Genomic DNA, 19,541 nt, shown 5'->3' on the forward strand with positions numbered 1-19,541 from the left:
TCCGCCAACCTCACCTGAAAACCATTGACAATGGCCTCAGTCTTTCAACCAATTTCCATGTCTCCCACCACTTTGTCCTTAACTAGTTCCGGTACTTCATTATTAGCTGCAGGAAAACCAGCATGGTTTTCCTTTTCCTTTAATAAACACTCATCCCTACCAAGTAGCAAAAACAAGTACTCAAGAAGAACAAGTGGTAGAGGTGGCAACGTTGTGTGCTTGAGAGGAGGAAATATCTCAGTCCAAACCAGTGCTCCTCAAACCACTACTGATGCAGCTGTGGCTTTTGATAGGCAGAGCTTCCCTCCTGGCTTTACTTTTGGTGCTGCCACTGCTGCTTATCAGGTTATTTTCTCATGATTTTTAAGTATTTAAAAAAAAACAAGAAATTTTTTTTTGTTAAAGAGTTCATAGTAATCCAGTAATATAATGTTTTTTAAATATTAAAACAAGGGAGAAGAATTATCATAAACACAAGTACGGTGGTAATGGATTTTTACTTTTATTTTTTAAGAGTTATGGACAACAGATATGAACCTTGAGTTTTTAGTCAAGTGGATGTTTTTTTTTTTTAATTATAAATTGGAGACATCACTTTTTTTTATTTTTTGCATTGTATTTGAGAGGTGTCAAATTTGAAACCTCTCCAACATAAGCAATATATGAAACCACTAGGCTATGTCTTGGCTCTTAATTTTTTTCCCCTTTATTGATTTTGCACCAAAATATATATATATATATATATATATAATGACTGCATTTTTCACACACGTCCTCAGATTTTAAATCTACGCAAGTGATTATCAACCGTCAACTATTTATAGTACTGTTTATCCACTAATGCCCAGGGGTGGAGCGACAACCACTTATCCTGGGTGCCCGCCCTGGGGTTTGTTGACCCCTGCTCGCTCCCTTCCCTTCCAGTTGTGCTCCCCTCCCCCTCCCAATGCCTCCCCTGCACTCTTCCGCCCAAAGCCCTTCCCCCTTCCCCTTCTGCCACGCCCTTTCATCGTTTTTTAAATATATTTTTAAATTTTTAATTTTTTAACTATATATATTTTTATATTTTATTTTTTCATTTGAATGATTTATTTATTTATTTCTCATTTATTAGATGTTTTGTTTAGTTTGCTATTTTTAAAATTTTTGAGAAAATTTGTAAAAATATGCATGCTTGATTTAGGGATTTTAAAAATATTAAAGCTTTAATTTGATAATAAAATATATATTTTTAAAATTATTATTAATTTAAATAGAAGTTTAAATGAAAGTTATTATTTTTCAAAAATATTTAATATCAGATGTAAATAATTTATAAATATTATTTTTTTAAAAAAAATAATTAAATGAATTCAGATAAATTATTAAATTACATATGTTATAATGAGAATTTTTTAAATTTAAAATATTATCTATATTTTTACAATTATGAATCAAAACAACATCACCTCAAGGGTAAAGCCAATAAAGTAAAATTTGAAAGACTAGTAGACTACCAATACTTTAGGCACTTTATTTTTTTTAATTTAATATTTAATCAATATAATTTAATCCTAGTTAATTTTTAACTTTTAAAACAATCCATTAAGATATTATATATTTTATTTTAATGCTTAACTAGTCATATCTTCTCTAACTAACTTTTCAAAATTCTATTACAATCCTTTATAATGGCTTTTTTATGCATTTGTTTCTCCAAAATTAATATAATATTTATTTCTTTTAATTATAAATATCAGATTTTGTAGTTTTTATATTGTTGCACTTTTTTTGTTAGATTTTTATTTGTTGAATTTTATTCACAAATTTTAAATATTTCCTTTTTATCGTGAGTTTAGTAGTGTGTGAAAAGATAAAGGTTTAATTGCCGTAAAAGTCCCTATAATTATGTACTTTCAGCCAAGTCCACGGTAATATTTTTAAGTACAATTAAGTCCTTGCAATTTACACTTGCCATCAACACAGCGGACTAAAATGACCCAACTCGACTAAATATGAGGACTTAATTGTACCTAAAAATATTGCAAGACTAAAAGGGCAGAAAGTACACAATTACAGGGACATGTACAACAATTAAACCAAAGATAAATAAACATCTCAAATTAGTAATTATTAAAATAAAATCTAAATGAATTTAATTTTTATTAAATAAATTAGAGGGTTTATTCTAAAATTCCGTTATAGACCTAGTATTTTAAAGCTAGAATACCCATGTTAGTCCCTATACTTATTTTATTTTGCCCTTTTAGTCCTCCTACTTCAATTTAAGCTGTTTCAATGCCTCTACTCTTTGAATGAGTGCAATCAAGTCCCCTAAGACTGTTCTGATCATAAAAATAATTAATATACTACACAATTCATCCATAATAATCATTGTAATATACACAATTCAGAGAAATAATACAAATTCTTTATTTTTTATATGATTCATAGAACATATGAGTAATAAAAATTAGTAATTGGTATGTTCAAAGTATATATGGGGGACTTGTTTGCTTTCATTCAAAGAGTAGAGGGATTAAAAGGGCTTAAATTGAAATAGAAGGACTAAAAGGGCAAAGTGAAAAGAGTATAGGGACTAATATGGGTATTTTACCTATTTTAAACAACCCCGAGTCAGAATTATAAAAAAATCTAAATTTTGATAAAAATATTTATTTTGATATATTAATTAATTTTAATTATTTCTCTTAAATTTTTCTTATTGTTATAAAAAAATTTAAATGTATTTTATTATTTAAAATTTTTAATTTAAATTTTTTATTAATTATTATTTTAAATTTTGTAGTTCGCCCCCCACTAAATAATTTCTGGCTCTGCCTCTGCCAATGCTTATCATTTTCATCCTTACTCTCACTCATACTTTTTCAAATTGGGATGTCTATATGGATATCCCCATATGATCTTTACTTATATATATATATATATATATATATATGGGCGTGTTTGGTTGTCAGGAGTGGAATAGGAGTGAGATGAAGAATGTGTTTGGTTGATAAGGATTGAAGAGTTAATTTATTGGGAATGGAAAAGGTAAAAAAGGTAAATATAATAAGATGACATTTATGCCCTTTATTCAAATGAATACTATGTAAATTGAAAAAAATGAATTAATTGTTATAAATAAATATTTCAAATTTTTTGTTAATATTATTAGTAATTAATTAACTATAATAAATAACTATATCAAATTGATAATTAATTATTTTTTTAAATAATTAATTACTAATTAATTAACTATAATAAATAATTAATTAATGAAGAAATATAATTAATTAATTATTATAAAAAAATATTTAATTATTATATTTAATTAAATTATTATTATTTAATTAATAATTATTGTTAAAATTAATTAATTAATTATTATTTAAATTAAATTATTATTTTAATTATTAAATAAAAAGGGCAAATTGGTCATTCTCTCCAAGGAGTGAGGGAGGAGTGGAGCAATGCTCACTCCCCACTCACTCCTCATCCACTCCTCTCTCACTCCCACTCATGACCATCCAAACAAAGGCTTGGATTCACTCCCCTCCCACTCCCACTCCCACTCCCACTCCCACTCCAATCATGTGAACCAAACACTCCATATATATATATATATATATGGAAAAAAAAAAAGATCATCTAGGTAAGTTTCTAGATTTGAAATTTAGGGACGTTTTACATCTAAACCGTTGGATCATCATCCAACGGTTGTTTGTTTATATAAACACTGCACAACTTTTTTTACTGTTCATAATGATAATAACCGTCGGATTACCATCCGATGCCTACTGTGGACGTCCCTAGATCTAAAATCTAGAGATGTTCCTAGATGATGAGTCCTCAATATATATATATATATATGTATGTAATATGTGCGTGTATGTTTTTGTTGCAGATAGAAGGAGCTTGGAATGAAGGAGGGAGAGGGCCAAGCATTTGGGACACTTTCACCCAACAACACCCTGGTATATATATTTATTTCTTGCAATGAATAATGAACACCTCTTCTTCTTAATGCAGTAGTTAGTATAAGAATACATACTATTGAACTTATTAATTAACAAGAAAATATTTGTATAATAATCACTGGGTTTTATTTTCTATTTTTATTATAATCCCCCAACAAAAGAAAGGTAATCTAATAAATATACTGGTCTAAAAACTATATTTATATATGCATTATATATATATATATATATATTAAATAGAAGCCCACTAAAAAAATTAAAAGATCAACCTATCTTTTACAATTTCTTTTTTTTTCCTTAAAAAAAATTTCAAGTTGATTTGTAATCAAAGAAATATAAATAAATCCATAAGTAAATGAATGATAATAAATGAATAAATAAAAGTGTTTTACTAGGTTAATCCAATTTTTTAAACTAGTTCTTAAACTAGTTTCAGTGGCAATATATATATATATATATATATATATATAAATATAATTCAATACAACATAAAATACCAAAAAGAAAACTCCTTTGTATTTATAACAACATTTATTAAATTTATTATGAGCATACTTAATTATTTTTTTAAATATTTTGCCAAAAAAATTGAAGACAGGATCAATGGAAATATTGTCGTGGATTCATATCATTGATACAAAGTATTTCCTCCTTACAATATATATATCACTACACCATTTTTAAGCTTTAGAGGCAGTTAAATAGAGATGTTTTAAAAAAAACCCTCTATAAAAAAATAGGATATTTTTTTCATATTTTTAGAGCCGGTTTAGTTAAACCGCTCTACATTAATTTTGTTTTAAAAATTAATTAAAAAACCCCTCACACACACACTCTCTCTCTCTCTCTCTCGCGCGCCCTAGTTCGTCCGCCCTCTCTTCATGCCCGCCTCCCCAAACCCTCTCCCCCTCTTGGGGATACCCTCAACGGTCCACGACAACCCTCTCAGAACCCTCATCCCCTCCGCCGTCGTGGCAGCTGCTCTCGCCCTCTCAAGCCAGCCCTCGCCACCACCTCCATCTCTCAGTCTAAGACACTCCCGGAATCCCTCACCGTCGATGAGAAAGCCTGCACACTCGAAGATCACCTCACCTTTGATCCAGACGGCATCAAGGCACTCCGATCGCTACTTGAGCTCAAAGTGAAGACCAATCTACTCCCTGACGCTATCACCATCATCGAACGCCTCATTGCTCTGGAACCTGACGGTAAGGACCTTCCCCTCCTCTTTTGTTGTGATTATTTTGGTTTTGATATGAGATTGGGGTTTAATAGTATGGATTTGTTTTTCGATGGTTGGGTTCCTTTTTTTCTAGGGATTTTTTTCTAGGGAATGGCGGTGGTTGCGGAGAGTACGATCAGGTCCGATGATCAGCTTTCTCCGGACGGGATCAAGAGTTTCAGAGTCATGTGAAGAAGTTGGTTGACTTGTTGTCTCAGTTGAATCCATCAGCGAAGGAGTTTGTGCCATCGTCGCGTGCTGGTGTCTTGGCAGCGGATGGGCGGCAGGCTGGTGGTCACCGGCTATCGGCGGACGCTCCCGTTTTCGTTTCGTCGGCGGTCGATGGGCCTTCTAGTAATCAGAATAATCAACAGCAACGTCGAGTAAAATTCTCATCTTTTTTTTTCTGTATTTTGGAATTGTGATTTGATTTATTTTTTTTTTGGCAATTCTAAGTCAAAGATTTAGTTTTTTATATTAATTTGGAATTTTATGTTGAAGGTTTTTCTTTTTCAGATCAAAGGATTGTGTTTTATTTGGAATTTTATTGTTGAAGTATTGAAATTTGATCTGGACTTTTGCAGAGAAGGAATGGGTATAATCAGGGGAGGAGGATGAGTGAGAGAGCTCGGAGAGATCAGAAGGAGGAGAGTATTAGGAGGACTGTATATGTTTCTGACATTGATCACCATGTGAGCCTATTGAATAAGAAGTATGAGTTTTATCTTTTGTTATTATTTTTGTAGTTTTTTTTTATCATCTCTGTCCATCAAATTTCTCTTGATCTATGTTGAATCTCTTGACCAATGAATTTCAGGTCACTGAAGAACATCTCGCTGAATTGTTTTGTTATTGTGGAAAAGTAAGTTATTTCATATTCTGATTTGTATATTTGGAAGTGCATAATCAACAGCTAAATTCCCAAATGGTGTTTTCTTCATTTTAGAGTTATTTTATCAGTCTGATTTTCTGGTCTAGCAAATTTCTGCAAGTTTTTGTGTAAGATTATTAGGAAATAATTTTAAGAACTAGGTAGAGATTGCTATTTAAATATAATATTTTAGTTATTTAAGGTTAGTGTATCTTTTCCAAAGTTAGTGATGTTGTTGTTCTCTAGCAAAGTCAAAAGAAAAGGGTAATTTTATGTGATTTTATGCATTCCCAGTTTCTGCAAGGAAGAAGCCACACATAGACTAAAGAGTTGCAAGTGACACATCAAGGCCTTCATTTTCTGTGTACATAAGTGGCTTTACCATTACTCAGCCAAAAGGAAAAAAAAAGCTGATTTAGTGTTGGACCATTTACATTATAAAGCATGAACAGGTACTGCTTGAATTATATTTTGGACCACATCTGGCCGTCAAAGAAGAATTACCAGTGATGGAGACATTTTCAAAGTTTGAAAATTGGAACAGGAATAGAATTAAATGAGGATCAGTTGTCAAAATAAAATGATAAGTAGGCTATTATATTTTGTACTTTTTGTTTTCTCTCGTTCTTTTATGTGAGAGAAATTTAGGGAGTGCGGGACCCTCTCGAATGCTTTGTTTTCTCCCCGTAGTAATAGCATTTGCAGTTTAGACTTTTTATCACTAATTAGTTTAGTATTTGATTGCTACATCTGTGTGTTTATGCTATTTGTGCTACTCACAATGGGGCAGATGTTTCCTTTTTCTTATCAGCATGCAATGTCGAAATGGACATTACGATTTTATTTTACACTTTAAAAATCTATCCATTTTATGTGATAGATTTTTAAAGAATGGTGTTTCCTAACTTAGAGGTGCACCCTTTTGCTTGATACTGAAATTGTTATTTTGAAGCATTAAGGCTTAGCTATGTTATGAACCCCTTGATAAAAATATATGTTGTTGTAGAAGCATCTTTATTGTATCTTTTGTTGCTTCATTCTTTCATATTAGGAATCATGTAAATAGCTGTCAATATGTTGATCCTGTGCTCATTTCCTATTGACTGATTCTAGTGCCTATTTTAGATAGGTGAGTAGTGTAATTTTTATGGTAATGAACTCAAAATGCTATCTTTGTATCGTTGAGTCTATTGTTTAGGCACATGTGAAATTTATGTTCTAAAGGGAGACTATACTATATAGTTTGCATAGACCACTCATTCTTTTGAAAAATGATAGTTAATTTGTTGAGTGAAAAGGGCTATAGAATCATCATAATTGGTGTTATAAATCCATCATCAACAGTACTGTTGAAATTTACAAAATTACAATGGCTGATAATTTAGTTCAAACAACTAGTATCTACAGTACTGTTGAATGTCAGGTCCTTAATGGATGAAAGGATTTTCTTTTTCTTTTTCCTTTTTTTCCCTGGTAGAGATTGTTCAATTGATGGTGTTAGGTACTGTTAACTTCGTAGATTCATGCCATCGAAACCGAACAAAGCTCAGAATTAATGTAGAGGGGTTCATCTATGCATGATTGTTTGAAAAAGAGGTGGCTTGCATTGGATTTGTGAAATTATTATAAGTAGTTCATAAATTGGATATTGTCTTCTTATTAGTACACCTTCCTTCATTGCATTAGAATAATGCTCTTTAGCTGTAAATAGTTGTTTTTATACACTAGACTATAAACTCAACATCAATTATTTGTGTGCACAAGCATTGTACATGGGAACAATATCATTTAGAGAGAATTTATTGTTTGCACTCAGTATAAGAAAATTGATTTTTTACTTCACATCTTGATAATGTCATCTCCTCTGTCAGAAATTAAACTTCTCTTTCTCAGGTGTGCACTGGAGCTAAGAGCGAAGAACAATCGCTATTAGCATCAAGAAAGGTATGTCATTATGAGAATTAAATCATCTCTACTTTTTTGTGATTCTAATTTCTTAACATCATGCATTTTCTACCAGTATGTTCGTATTATTCACAAGCTTGGATTTGATGTGAGTTTCAAGATATAGCCTATTTGCATATGCTTTTACAAGAACTACTTTGACATCAAATGTTTCATTCTCAAATTAAATTTTTTGAAACTTTCATTCTTAACAGGAGTTCAAGGTTCAGAATATTGTCGGCACATGTGACGTCCAGTTCCTGATTAGACTTGAAGGCCTTGCTTGTTCCCACAATCATTTCTGCAGTGTAATGTTTTTACTGTACAAGATTTCTTTCTCTGCCATCTAATGTCAATACAATAAATGAATGCTCATCTTCATCTTCATCTTCATTTATTTAAATATGCTTCCTCCCAACAGTATGAACCAGAAATCTTTCCATGCCTCATTTACAGAATGAGGGAACCAAAGACGTGCTTCTTATCTTCTTTTCGGGAAAAGTCATACTGATAGGAAGCAAGGTGATCATCTAAATTCTGAAACACTTGCAAATTGGAATTGTGATGAACTTAAATTCAAATGTGATGATTGTCTTATGAATCTTCATAATATTTCTGTGTACATTGTCATGTTCGTAGTCGAAAGCAGACATTTTAAGAGCATTTCAGCAGATATATCCACTCCTGGCAGAATTCAGGAAGGCTCCATTACCACCATCAACACAACCATATACTTCTTAAAATGGTTTGATTTTCTCTTTAATTTTTAAATTTGGATTTTTTTTTTAAATTTACTGCTTCTGTGATTGTTCTCTTAAAAATTGCCTCGAAATAGAGTTATTTATACCCATTACTTACAATTTTGATCATTATTTTAATCCATGGATTAATATATTTTATGTTGAAGATTTGATTGATGCTAGCTGGATCGTTTTTCTGGTGGTGATCAGGGACCTGGCACTGTCAAATGGAATAAAGGTGGTCCAAAGATGCTCTCATCTGCCATTTTACATTCTCAGTGAACAAGAAGGTAAGTATAGGCGCACCGTTGGTTCTCAAACTTTCACAAATTTTTACATTCTCAGTATTTTTCCTTTGCAGATATTCTTCGACGTCCTGGTCAAGATCCTGGCATTTAAAACACAAGCTGTTGATATGTTTGCATTGACTTACAATCCATGTATTTTGAAGAAAAGCCATTGCATTAATGAACATCTATAAAAGTTCATTCTATGAAGTCAAAGTTTGAGTTAAATGTGTTTGCTTGACCTTGGACTTTGGTAGGGACCAAACCACCCCACCTTGATTTGTGTCTCCTTCCTCTATGATTTCACAAATTATGTTTGCTGACCTTGATTAAAAATAATGATTCCAAACATTTCTCATAATTAAGTTGTTTATCCTTTTTTTAGTGCTCATCCATCCTTGAATAAATATATACATATATAGATCAAGTTGAAATCTAATGGTATGGATTTTATTATATTCCCTCTTGTTTTTTTTATAAATGTGAGTTTTTAATTGATTAAAACAGGGTTTTAATAGATTAAATAATATATATCTAATTAAAACTAATTATTAGGCATGCTTTTGAGGGGGTTATAACCGCCTCTACAACTATAACTAGAGTTTTAAAATTTTAATTGTAGAGGCGGTTATAACCGCCTCTAAAACTATTAGGTTTAAAATTTTAATTGTAGAGGCGGTTATAACCGTCTCTAAAAACCGCTTCCTTAGCTATTAATTTACCCCAACGATTGTATCAAACCGGCTCTAAATTCTAGAGCCGGCTTAATATGAGCCGGTTTAGAGACGGGTGAAAAATTCACCGCTAAAGCTATAGAGGCGGTTTTAACCGCCTCTATAGGTCATAATAACCGCCTCTAAAACTCTTTTTTATTGTAGTGTATATATATATATTTCGGGTCTTACAAAAAATAATCTTCAAAAATTATATTTTTGCCAATTTTTTATTTAATTTTTAACTTCTTACTATTTACAGGAAGACGTGAAGCTGTTGAAGGGCATGAACGTAGATTCCTATAGATTCTCCATTTCATGGTCAAGGATTCTACCAAGTATGTATTTATTTCTTAATCTCGTTATAATCTCTAAAATCCTATTTCCTTAATTTAATTAAAATTTTAAATTTTATTTATGCTAATTTTTATCAGAGGGATCACTGAAAGGTGGCATAAATCAAGAAGGAATCAACTACTACAACAATCTCATCAATGAATTAATCAAAAATGGTTAGCAGCTTCACATTTTTGTTTTTCTGTTTTATAAAATCCTTAATTCCTTAATTAATTACATATTTAATCCATTTAATTTTAACTAAACAGTCATCGCACCTTATGTCACACTGTTCCATTGGGATGTACCTCAAGCTCTTGAGGATGAATATGGAGGCTTTCTCAATAAAAAGATAATGTAGATCATATTATAAAATTCATAATTGATTGACAAAAAAAGTGTTAAATGTCACTAATCAAAGTCTTTAATCAAGTTTGATTTTAAAGACTATTGTGAAATTTGTTTCAAAGAGTTTGGAGATAGAGTTAAGCATTGGATAACATTGAATGAGCCGTGGAGCTTCAGTAGCATGGGTACGGTCTTGGACGGCACGCGCCCGGACGGTGCTCGCAGATCCTTGGTTGCTCAGTCGGTAACTCAATCATCGAGCCTTATATTGTGACACATAATTTACTGCTTGCTCACGGAGCTGCTGCTCGACTCTATAAAGAGAAGTATCAAGTAACGTAACAGTATAAATAGTCTCACAATCAGTTATTTTGGTAAATATAAATATGAATTTCTTGTTCCAGAGAACGCAAGGAGGACAAGTCGGGATCACTTTGGTTTGTATGTGGTATCAACCTTACGACCAGTCACACAAACATGTCGAGGCGGCAACCCTAGCCTTGGATTTCATGCTTGCATGGTTAGTTCTAAATGTATGTATGTATAAATTATAAGTAAAAACTTAGAACTTTATGTTTGATGATTATTGCTCATATTTTGGTAAGGTACTTGGATCCATTGTTGCATGGAGATTATCCATTTAACATGAAAGTTATAGTGAGGGATAGAGTGCCTACATTCAGTGAAGAAGAAGCAGATATGATAAAAGGATCATATGATTTCATCGGTATCAATTACTATACGGCAAGATATGCCCGTGAAATTCCGTTTTCTCGTGATCACCCTCCTTACCTCCACATCAATGAATCATACGCCAAACAATTAGGCCAGTTCTCCTTTCAAAAATTGAAAGAGTTTTATTGGGATAATTTTTTCTAACTAGTACATTTTAACTTTTACTGCAGAGGAGAAGAATGGGGTTCTTATTGGTGAATCGGTGAGTAATGTTTATCATTAAAAGTAGAGAATGTATATACATATTCATTTATGTTATAAATTTTCAATAAGCAGAATGGAAGCTGGATTTATGTGTATCCGAGAGGACTCAGGGGACCTACTGTTATATATAAAGAGGCGATATGAAAACCCGAAATCTACATTACTGAGAATGGTAGAGCATTAACCAAATATAATAGAAAAAAATATAAGAATTAGTATTCTAGTATGTCTAGCATTAAAATCTTGTATGGTAACAGGAATTAGCAATGTTAACAAGTCTGACATTCCGAAGGAGGGCTCTGGCTGATGAAATGAGAAAGAACTACCTTGCAGTTCATCTAGCTGAAATTTGTGATGCCATTAGGTAATTGCCAATGTTTTTTCAGCTAAATTTATCTTTGTTTCCTTATTCTGTTTTAGTAAATATAAGAAAACAATACTAAATAATCATCTTCGAAATGATGTTTATCTGTTTCTGTATATATGTCTTATATATTCTTCATTCAAGCAAAAAGTAGAAACTCTAAATCATAAATAAGAAGTTCTACTGACACAATGTTCATCTGCTGATCTATCTATGTTTTCTTCTCTGTTTTTAAGGAAATACAAGAAATTAAACATCAATAGATTCAGGAACCACACTAAACCAAGTATTCAAAGAAGCTATATTTGTCTGCTGACTTGTCTTGTTAATTATGATCTGCATTTGATGAAATACAAGAAATTAATCAATACAAATATATTCAAGTACTGCAAAAACATCATTCAATAAAACACAAGAAATTAAAACAGGCAGAGCTGAACAGTAGTAATCAACCAAGTATTCACATATCTTCTTATTTTCTTCATTGAAAACAAAAACAAAGAATTTAATTAAACTTCTATTCATTGTTCATGTTAATATAAACACTTGTTAATTAATGATTTCAGGAAGGGAGCAAATGTGAAGGGATACTTTGCATGGTCTCTGATGGACAACTATGAATGGGAGAAAGGTTACACGGAGAGGTTTGGGCTCAATTATGTGGACTACAACACCTTGGAACGCACACCAAAAGACTCTGCAAAATGGTTCTCTAAATTCCTGCAGCCAAAGCCTCAAAACTAGCCTCCATTAGTTACTTCTAATGTAATAATGGATGCATGTTGTATTATCTTTCTGTCATCTTGATGCACTTGTTATGCTATTTGTTTCTTCAAAATGAGTGGACTATCCTTGTATCAGTCATGGATGGTCGATTGCCTGTGGGTCCCCCTCCGAATAAAATAATATATAAGTATGAGAGAATCAATTAAGTGGGGAGTAAGGTTCAATATAATTTAAAAAGTGGGACACATGTGTTATTAAATATAGTAGAAACGACAGGTTGCCGCTGTTGACATTTTGGGAAAGTGTAGTCCTCAAGAATATTAAGTGTAGACAGGAAGGATATTAAGTATTTATACCCCCAATGAGAAGGAAATGAGTAAACAAGATGGAGAAGGAAAAGATAATGACAGTGTATTTATTATTTCTCAAATACGGCCTAACCGCTCTCATTAAATGTATTCACGGTATATGTATTGTAGAAGTCATAAAAGAAAACCTTCAGCCGTTGTTGGAGTACGTCATCGCACTACATAAACATGTAGAAGCTATCTATTGTATGTTACAAGTAGCTGCAATGACAAGTAAAGAAGAGGAAGATGTCACCGAAGCGTATACAGTCATTGAAATAGGTGGCATAAAAAAAAATGAAACTTGAGGACCTGGGTAATATAGGTACCTCAAAAGTAGCCGTATCAACTAATTCGAGTGTAAAATATGTATCCGAGTGTTGTACTCCAAATAATATAAGGCTGCCATATTATGTACTTACACTACAAGAAAATTACTGTTTAGAAACATCATTTTTCGTTTCTATTCCGTTGCTAATTCAGTTTAGCAACAAATTAGAAACGGAATTTATCTGTTTCAAAACCCTTGTTTCTAATTTAAATAGAAACGGGAAATATTCCATTTCTAACTTTAGAAACGGATTAGAAACAGAAACCAATATGTTTTTAACTTTTGAAATATTAAAACGGAATGATATATGTTGCTAATCCGTTTCTAAATTCCGTTGTAATTCCGTTTCTAGATTTAAAAATCAATTTAAAACGAAAGTTTTACCTTACAAAAATTAGATACGGATTCCAAACGGAATATTTTCTATTTTATTTTTGTCCCTCCTCATTAGAAACAAAAGCTTTTTTTTGTTCATAATCCGTTTCTTATTTTTTAAATTAAAAAACAATATTGAAACAAATAAATCTATTTCTAATCCATTTCTAACATTGAAGTAAAAAATAATAAAAAAAATATATTCCTGATTTTTTTTAAAAACCTGGTACATTAATTTTATTTTTAAACCTAAAATACCAATAAATAAGATAAATTCCTTAATTCATACACAAAGAAATGTTTAAGTATATATATTCAACACAAAATAATAAGTATATGACAAATACAACTATAAGTCAACATCATGATCATCAGTTAATGGTTGCGAGTCCTGTGTGGTAAACTACGACTTCTAAAGAATTCTCTTCTCAAAACTCATCATGTCCTTCATTTGACGCATCATCTCCTCATGATAATGGTCCCCCTCCTCTTTCAATTCAAACAAACTTTGTTGAAGCCTCTCTCATGATCTTGGACTTGACTAAGAGTTTGACGGAAATCTCTAACCTCAACCTGTAGAGTCTCAAATGATGAACCTGTGGAAAAACTTGAAGATAACTGTGAATAAAAGATACACGCTTAGGACCCTATTCCATAAACCCGACCTTTCTTTCCTCCCTCATCAGCCTTATAGTATAGAGTTATTTCATCCACAATAAGAAGCTCGTCATGTCCTCCTTGTGTTTGAGATGCCTGCTCCACAAGCTCCAAATAGCGATCCTACATCAGTTAACTCAACTCATTAAATATTATTTTTAAAACAACTTAATATAAACTCACAAAACATTGTAGACAAAGTCTATAATTGAAAACCCCACAAAAAATTGTTCCGCTTATCTTAATCGATTGAGCACGTGCATCAACAAGCATGGAAGTACCCTTCTTTGTATAAGTCACTTCAAAAAGCTCAAAAGGGCGAGGAACACGTCCAAACCTCAATCACCAATGACATGAAGAAACTAGTTTCCTGGCCATATGCCATTAAAAGCTATTCATAACAATGTCATAAATTTCTGATATAAAATTACATCAAAACAATATTTTATTTTGGAAATTTTAGTTTATGTTATAATGATGGCATGACATACTGGATGATATGCCTATAAAACACCGCACACACATATAAGCTCATTCTTTACTTTAGCATACATACATATATATATATATGTATGCTAAAGTGGGACCGACAACAGTTCATTATTTCCTGCTTTCCAAACCATTCGTGCCAATGATTTTGGACTGGCTCATTCTTATAGGACCGACGACAGTTCATTATTTCCTGCTTTCCAAACCATTCGTGCCAATGATTTTGGACTGATAATGTCATGTTGAAAACAAAAAACCATTATATACATATATATATATATATGTATGTATAATAAAATAAAATAAAATTCACTCTGTAACATGATAAATAAATTTTGTGATTCAGATATAAATATGCTCTTGAATCAGAACATTATTTTCAACTAATGAATCTGAAGATATGAGAGAGTAAAAAACCTAAAACAAATTAGGCCATTTTAACAGGAAAATAAGTATGGTTTCAATATGTATCTATTCACCCCCAAAACTTCAAAGAAAGACATTGTGCAGCAATTAACTGATGGAAACGCATAGCTTGTATTTTTTTTATGTGAAGAATATGCTATCATCACACAACAATGTGAACAAGACATGGTTCTCAAAGTTTGGTAACATGGGCACATCATGCTTAATGTTTTCTGATGTTTGTCAAGGTGGTAACTAACAAGAGTCTAGATGCTGTGGCTTTGACCTAAAATTGGATATCTGAGTATGTGGCTTGTCTTAAATACTAATGGAGGGACAAATTCTGCTTTGCCTCAAGTATGTGGCTTCGTGGAGCTCTCTTGGAATTCATATTGTTAGCTTGCATTATAATTAACCAGAGACTGTATGAAAGCCCAACCTGTGACACTTATAATTGCAAATTTAATCAGCTATCTACATCTTTTCCCTTGTTTTACTTTGAGGAAGCAACAGTTCATGTCAATCTTTATGACTTACCAACTCTAGTTACTGTATTTTGAGTATTAATCATTATTTGAACATGAAAGTGCAAGTATGTGACTAATACACTTTTGTATGAAATAATATTCTAGTTGATCTTGAATGGTAAATAAACTTACAACCTCAGAATTAGAAAAAATTCTGAATCAATGGCATTTATCATATTAAGGAAAAAATTTCCTTAAAATGATTTGATTATGTATGTGCTATTCAACCTTGGTTAATAGCACGTAACTTTTATATTTTCCTTAAAACCCCCTAATTTATGAAAGAATAACATAAAATAGTGAAATTATCATCACCTATCCTTGACTTTTTGCATATACCTGAAGAACATTACAAATTACATACAATGGCAAAAACCATAAGTTTTAATTTTTGTGTATAAGCCAAGAAATTTATGAAGAATTACATAAAACAACTAAAATTGATAAAATAGTTTAAAAATTAAAAATAAATCATTGACAACAATTATTTCCCAAATACAATAAAAAAATATAAAATTTGGTTGTTATGCTTTTACCTATAAGCCTCTATGATATGTGAAATTACATGTTTTCAAAGGTACATATGTAAAAGAGCAAAAGTTTTATGTAATAACTTGATAACTAAAATTGGCCCAGTAATATAAAAAAAAACCATTATAATTTATAAATTATTAACATATCACGAGTCTTTAAGTTGTTGGCAGTTGAAACACTAAATAAAGTGAGTGGTGACCTCACCTCTACTCACACGCATAATCATAAAACTCAATATATAATATGACTAAACATTGGATTTCGCATACAACATTTCACATACCATACAAGTAGAACCACTAGCTATCCTGCAACTGTGAAATTAAGTCTTATTAACAGCTACAACAGTTATCCATAATCGCTAAACAACTTGTTCGGAAGCACTGAAGGCAAATCTAAGAAAAAACAGTTAGTTCAACCAAATATGCAATATCACCAAAATTCATTAGCATGCAATTTACCATTCTATCTTATACACAGTCCACAGTCACCATCATTCATTCGTGGTTCATTCAGATAATCAAACATTGATGAGCATGCTACCAAATATAAGATAAAACACCGTAGATTCATAATCACTTCGCTCTGACCAAAATGGAAATGTAGGTTTACAATGATACAAAAGTAATATTGTAGCAGTATATAACATAGAAAACTCCCATTGACATGCCTCTGGAGGTACATAATCCTCAAAAGTCTTATATCTTTGTACATCTAATCACAAGGGGTAAAAAATCCCCTCTCCCCTATATTAGCCAATCCTATATGACTAAAACTTCAAAGTAATGAATCCAAATGGGGAAGTTAAGAGAAGAAAACACAGTGATTGATATTTACCCGTCAGCCCGTAGGCAAATGCACCTTGAAGGCATGGCCCATCGAAAAAGCACTGATCAAAAACCTGAAGAACATCAAACAACGAGCATCAAAGAATCAACTTCGCTCAATTCAACATCAACAATTCAATACACCAAGAATCAATCTTCTTTCCCAAGAATCAAAAGAAGGAAACCCCCAAAGTTGTTCTCTCCTACTAACGCCTCAAGGCCACTTCATCATCCAGCTTCCTCAATTGCAGCTTTTTAAAGATCAAGAACGCAGCGAAGCCGAACTGCAAAAGGATAATAGCACCAGAGAACAACAACCCGAGCTTCTCTCAGAAATTGAGCTGCTTTTCTCTTAGCAAAGGAGTTGCAGGGCGGCGAGAATAGAGGTGGTGTCCATGGCGGTTGGAAGGGTAGGAAGAGCAGGGTTCAAGAGTGGGGAAGAGACGGAGATCAGTGGTCGGACTTGGAGATCTTGGGAAAAGGAGGACGATATGGGTATGGAGATGGAGATGGAGATGGAGATGGAGATGGGGAAGGTGATGGAGGTCGTAAGGCGAAGAGTGAAGGGGAGAGTGTGAGTACTAGGGTATAGTTAGGGTTAGGGTTAGAGGTTGAGCTGAGGATGGCATTGGCAAGGAATCAACGGATCAAGAAGAAGAAGAAGAAGAAGAGGATTTGGGCGTTCAATCATTCCTATTGAGAAGGGGGGAAAGAAGATGGAGGAGACTGACAAGCAGAGAGGAAAGCGGTTTGGTGATAATCGTTGTTGAGCTATTTAATAATTAATTTAAATTAATATATAATATATATTTCGTATATTTTATATAAAATATATATAATTGTGCCACTTAAAAACCTATTGGAATTTGAAAACAGTAATTTATCTGTTTTGTTATAAAAAATGTTTTGATGTAATAAATATTTGGCTTGTAATATTTGTGTTTAGGTAATAAAATTATTTATTTTCTTTTTTTTAAGGGAAAATTACTGTTCACCCCTCGTAATTTTCAAAACTTCCCAAAAACCCCTTCTACTTTTTACACACCCTTTGACGATTTCTTCCGTTAGTGTTTAACTTCCCTTTTACCCCTACCGCTCACTTCAAATGGGATCCCATGTTGTGAAATCCCATTTTTGGCCCTCGAAATGGTGGGAAAGGAAAGCGCCAAAATCACATCATGCTCAACCTTTTGAGGGGCTTTCGCTTGGTTTCGATGAGACGATGCCAGGGAGTTGCATTACATCTTGTTGTTCTCCTCATTATCATACCCGAAATATATAAATCGGTTTCTCGACGGAAAAATGAAATTGATTTCCACCTGATTGGTCGAGTGCACTTAATCTTCAAATGAGTCGTAGTCGATTTTATTGTCGGCGCGAGCATGTGCCATCTGTCGCCTTCTCGTTTATGGTTGTAAAGTTGTATTACAGCGAGAAGAGCGATGAATTACTGACGAGTTCATTTCGTTGTAAAGTTCTTCTCGCTTTATGGTTATCTATTTGTATATTTTAAATAATGTTTAACTATTTGCTATTATCCGTTTAAATATTTTACTAATATGTTTAATAATTGTCATATCCGTTTAATACTTCCCATCTCCGTTTAACATTATCTTTACATGTATAACTATTCATATTAACGTGTAAATTCTCAAAGTCTCAGCGTGAAAAGCGGTGATCTTTTTTCGCTTTGATCCGAATTGTTGGCGGTGTGCACGTGGCGGGTGGCAAGGTTATGGTATCCCGCTGCATAAGAATTAATGACGGCATTAATTCTTATGCACGCGTAACTATCATTTCCGAACACCCGCTCGTTCTCATCGATCGATGTCGGCCATCGTGCGTTTAACTTTTTCTCGGATTTGAAGAGTCGACTGCTTGTGGACTTCACACCATAAATAACCGGGAAGAACCCTCCCCATGGACAACCACTCCCTCGTCGTCCTCATCATCCTCCTCCTCCTCCTCCTCCTCTTCCTCCTCTTCCCACTGGACAACCACTCTATCCGGAAAAGGATGTTTTCGTGAGCCTTCTTCCTTATCTTGAGAATCGATTAGCCGTAATCACCGAACTAGTTAAACTATCTTTTCTTGCTCATGCGAAATGCTCTCATAATTGCACGAATCGCGGAGGATTCTCCAGTGATGGATGACGGGAAAAGCAATTAAGAGAGCATTTCGACTTGGGTAAGAAAAGAAAGTTTTTCACGTGATTGCGTGATTGCGGAGGATTCTCTAGAGGAGGAGATCGTGAAACATCCTTTAAGACGAGGGTTGACATTTACCACTGAGACTTTTCATTACCGCTTAAGAAAATGATGTCGATGATACAACTATTACGTTCTCGTTTAACTATCGGGATCTTGGTTTAAGTCCCGACCATGACACATTGATTAATAGTCGTTTTTCATGAATGTGTGTTGTTTAACCTTTTTAATGTTAGTACGTTGTGCGGGTTCGAGTTGATGCGCATGTTATGCACGGCCTGTGAGCATTCGAATGTACAGACACTTGTTTCATTATACGAGGGTCGAGTCGTGAGTGTCCAAAGTCCGAGCGGACGTTGTAAATGTTGTAAATGTTGTAAATCTTTTATAAAT

General features: G+C 32.9%; 2 long non-coding RNA genes and 1 pseudogene across 2 annotated transcripts; 2 read left to right on the top strand and 1 right to left on the bottom strand.

Annotated features, from left to right (window-relative positions):
* On the top strand, positions 1–10,255 carry LOC120270526. Its single transcript, XR_005539611.1, has 14 exons — positions 1–345; positions 3,887–3,956; positions 4,823–5,167; positions 5,276–5,564; positions 5,766–5,893; positions 5,999–6,043; positions 7,946–7,996; positions 8,212–8,304; positions 8,418–8,518; positions 8,636–8,741; positions 8,947–9,026; positions 9,098–9,276; positions 9,999–10,074; positions 10,171–10,255. It is a non-coding gene; the product is annotated as an uncharacterized LOC120270526 (long non-coding RNA).
* Positions 10,256–10,337: 82 nt separating this feature from the next.
* LOC120270777 lies at positions 10,338–12,615 on the top strand (annotated as a pseudogene).
* Positions 12,616–13,777: 1,162 nt separating this feature from the next.
* LOC120270531 lies at positions 13,778–17,693 on the bottom strand. The gene is made up of 3 exons (XR_005539614.1): positions 16,952–17,693; positions 14,168–14,529; positions 13,778–14,075 (listed from the first exon to the last, which is right to left on the bottom strand). It is a non-coding gene; the product is annotated as an uncharacterized LOC120270531 (long non-coding RNA).
* Positions 17,694–19,541: the final 1,848 nt, after the last annotated feature.

Source organism: Dioscorea cayenensis, chromosome 10 (genome assembly GCF_009730915.1).
Source record: "Dioscorea cayenensis subsp. rotundata cultivar TDr96_F1 chromosome 10, TDr96_F1_v2_PseudoChromosome.rev07_lg8_w22 25.fasta, whole genome shotgun sequence".
Taxonomy (NCBI): Eukaryota; Viridiplantae; Streptophyta; class Magnoliopsida; order Dioscoreales; family Dioscoreaceae; genus Dioscorea; species Dioscorea cayenensis.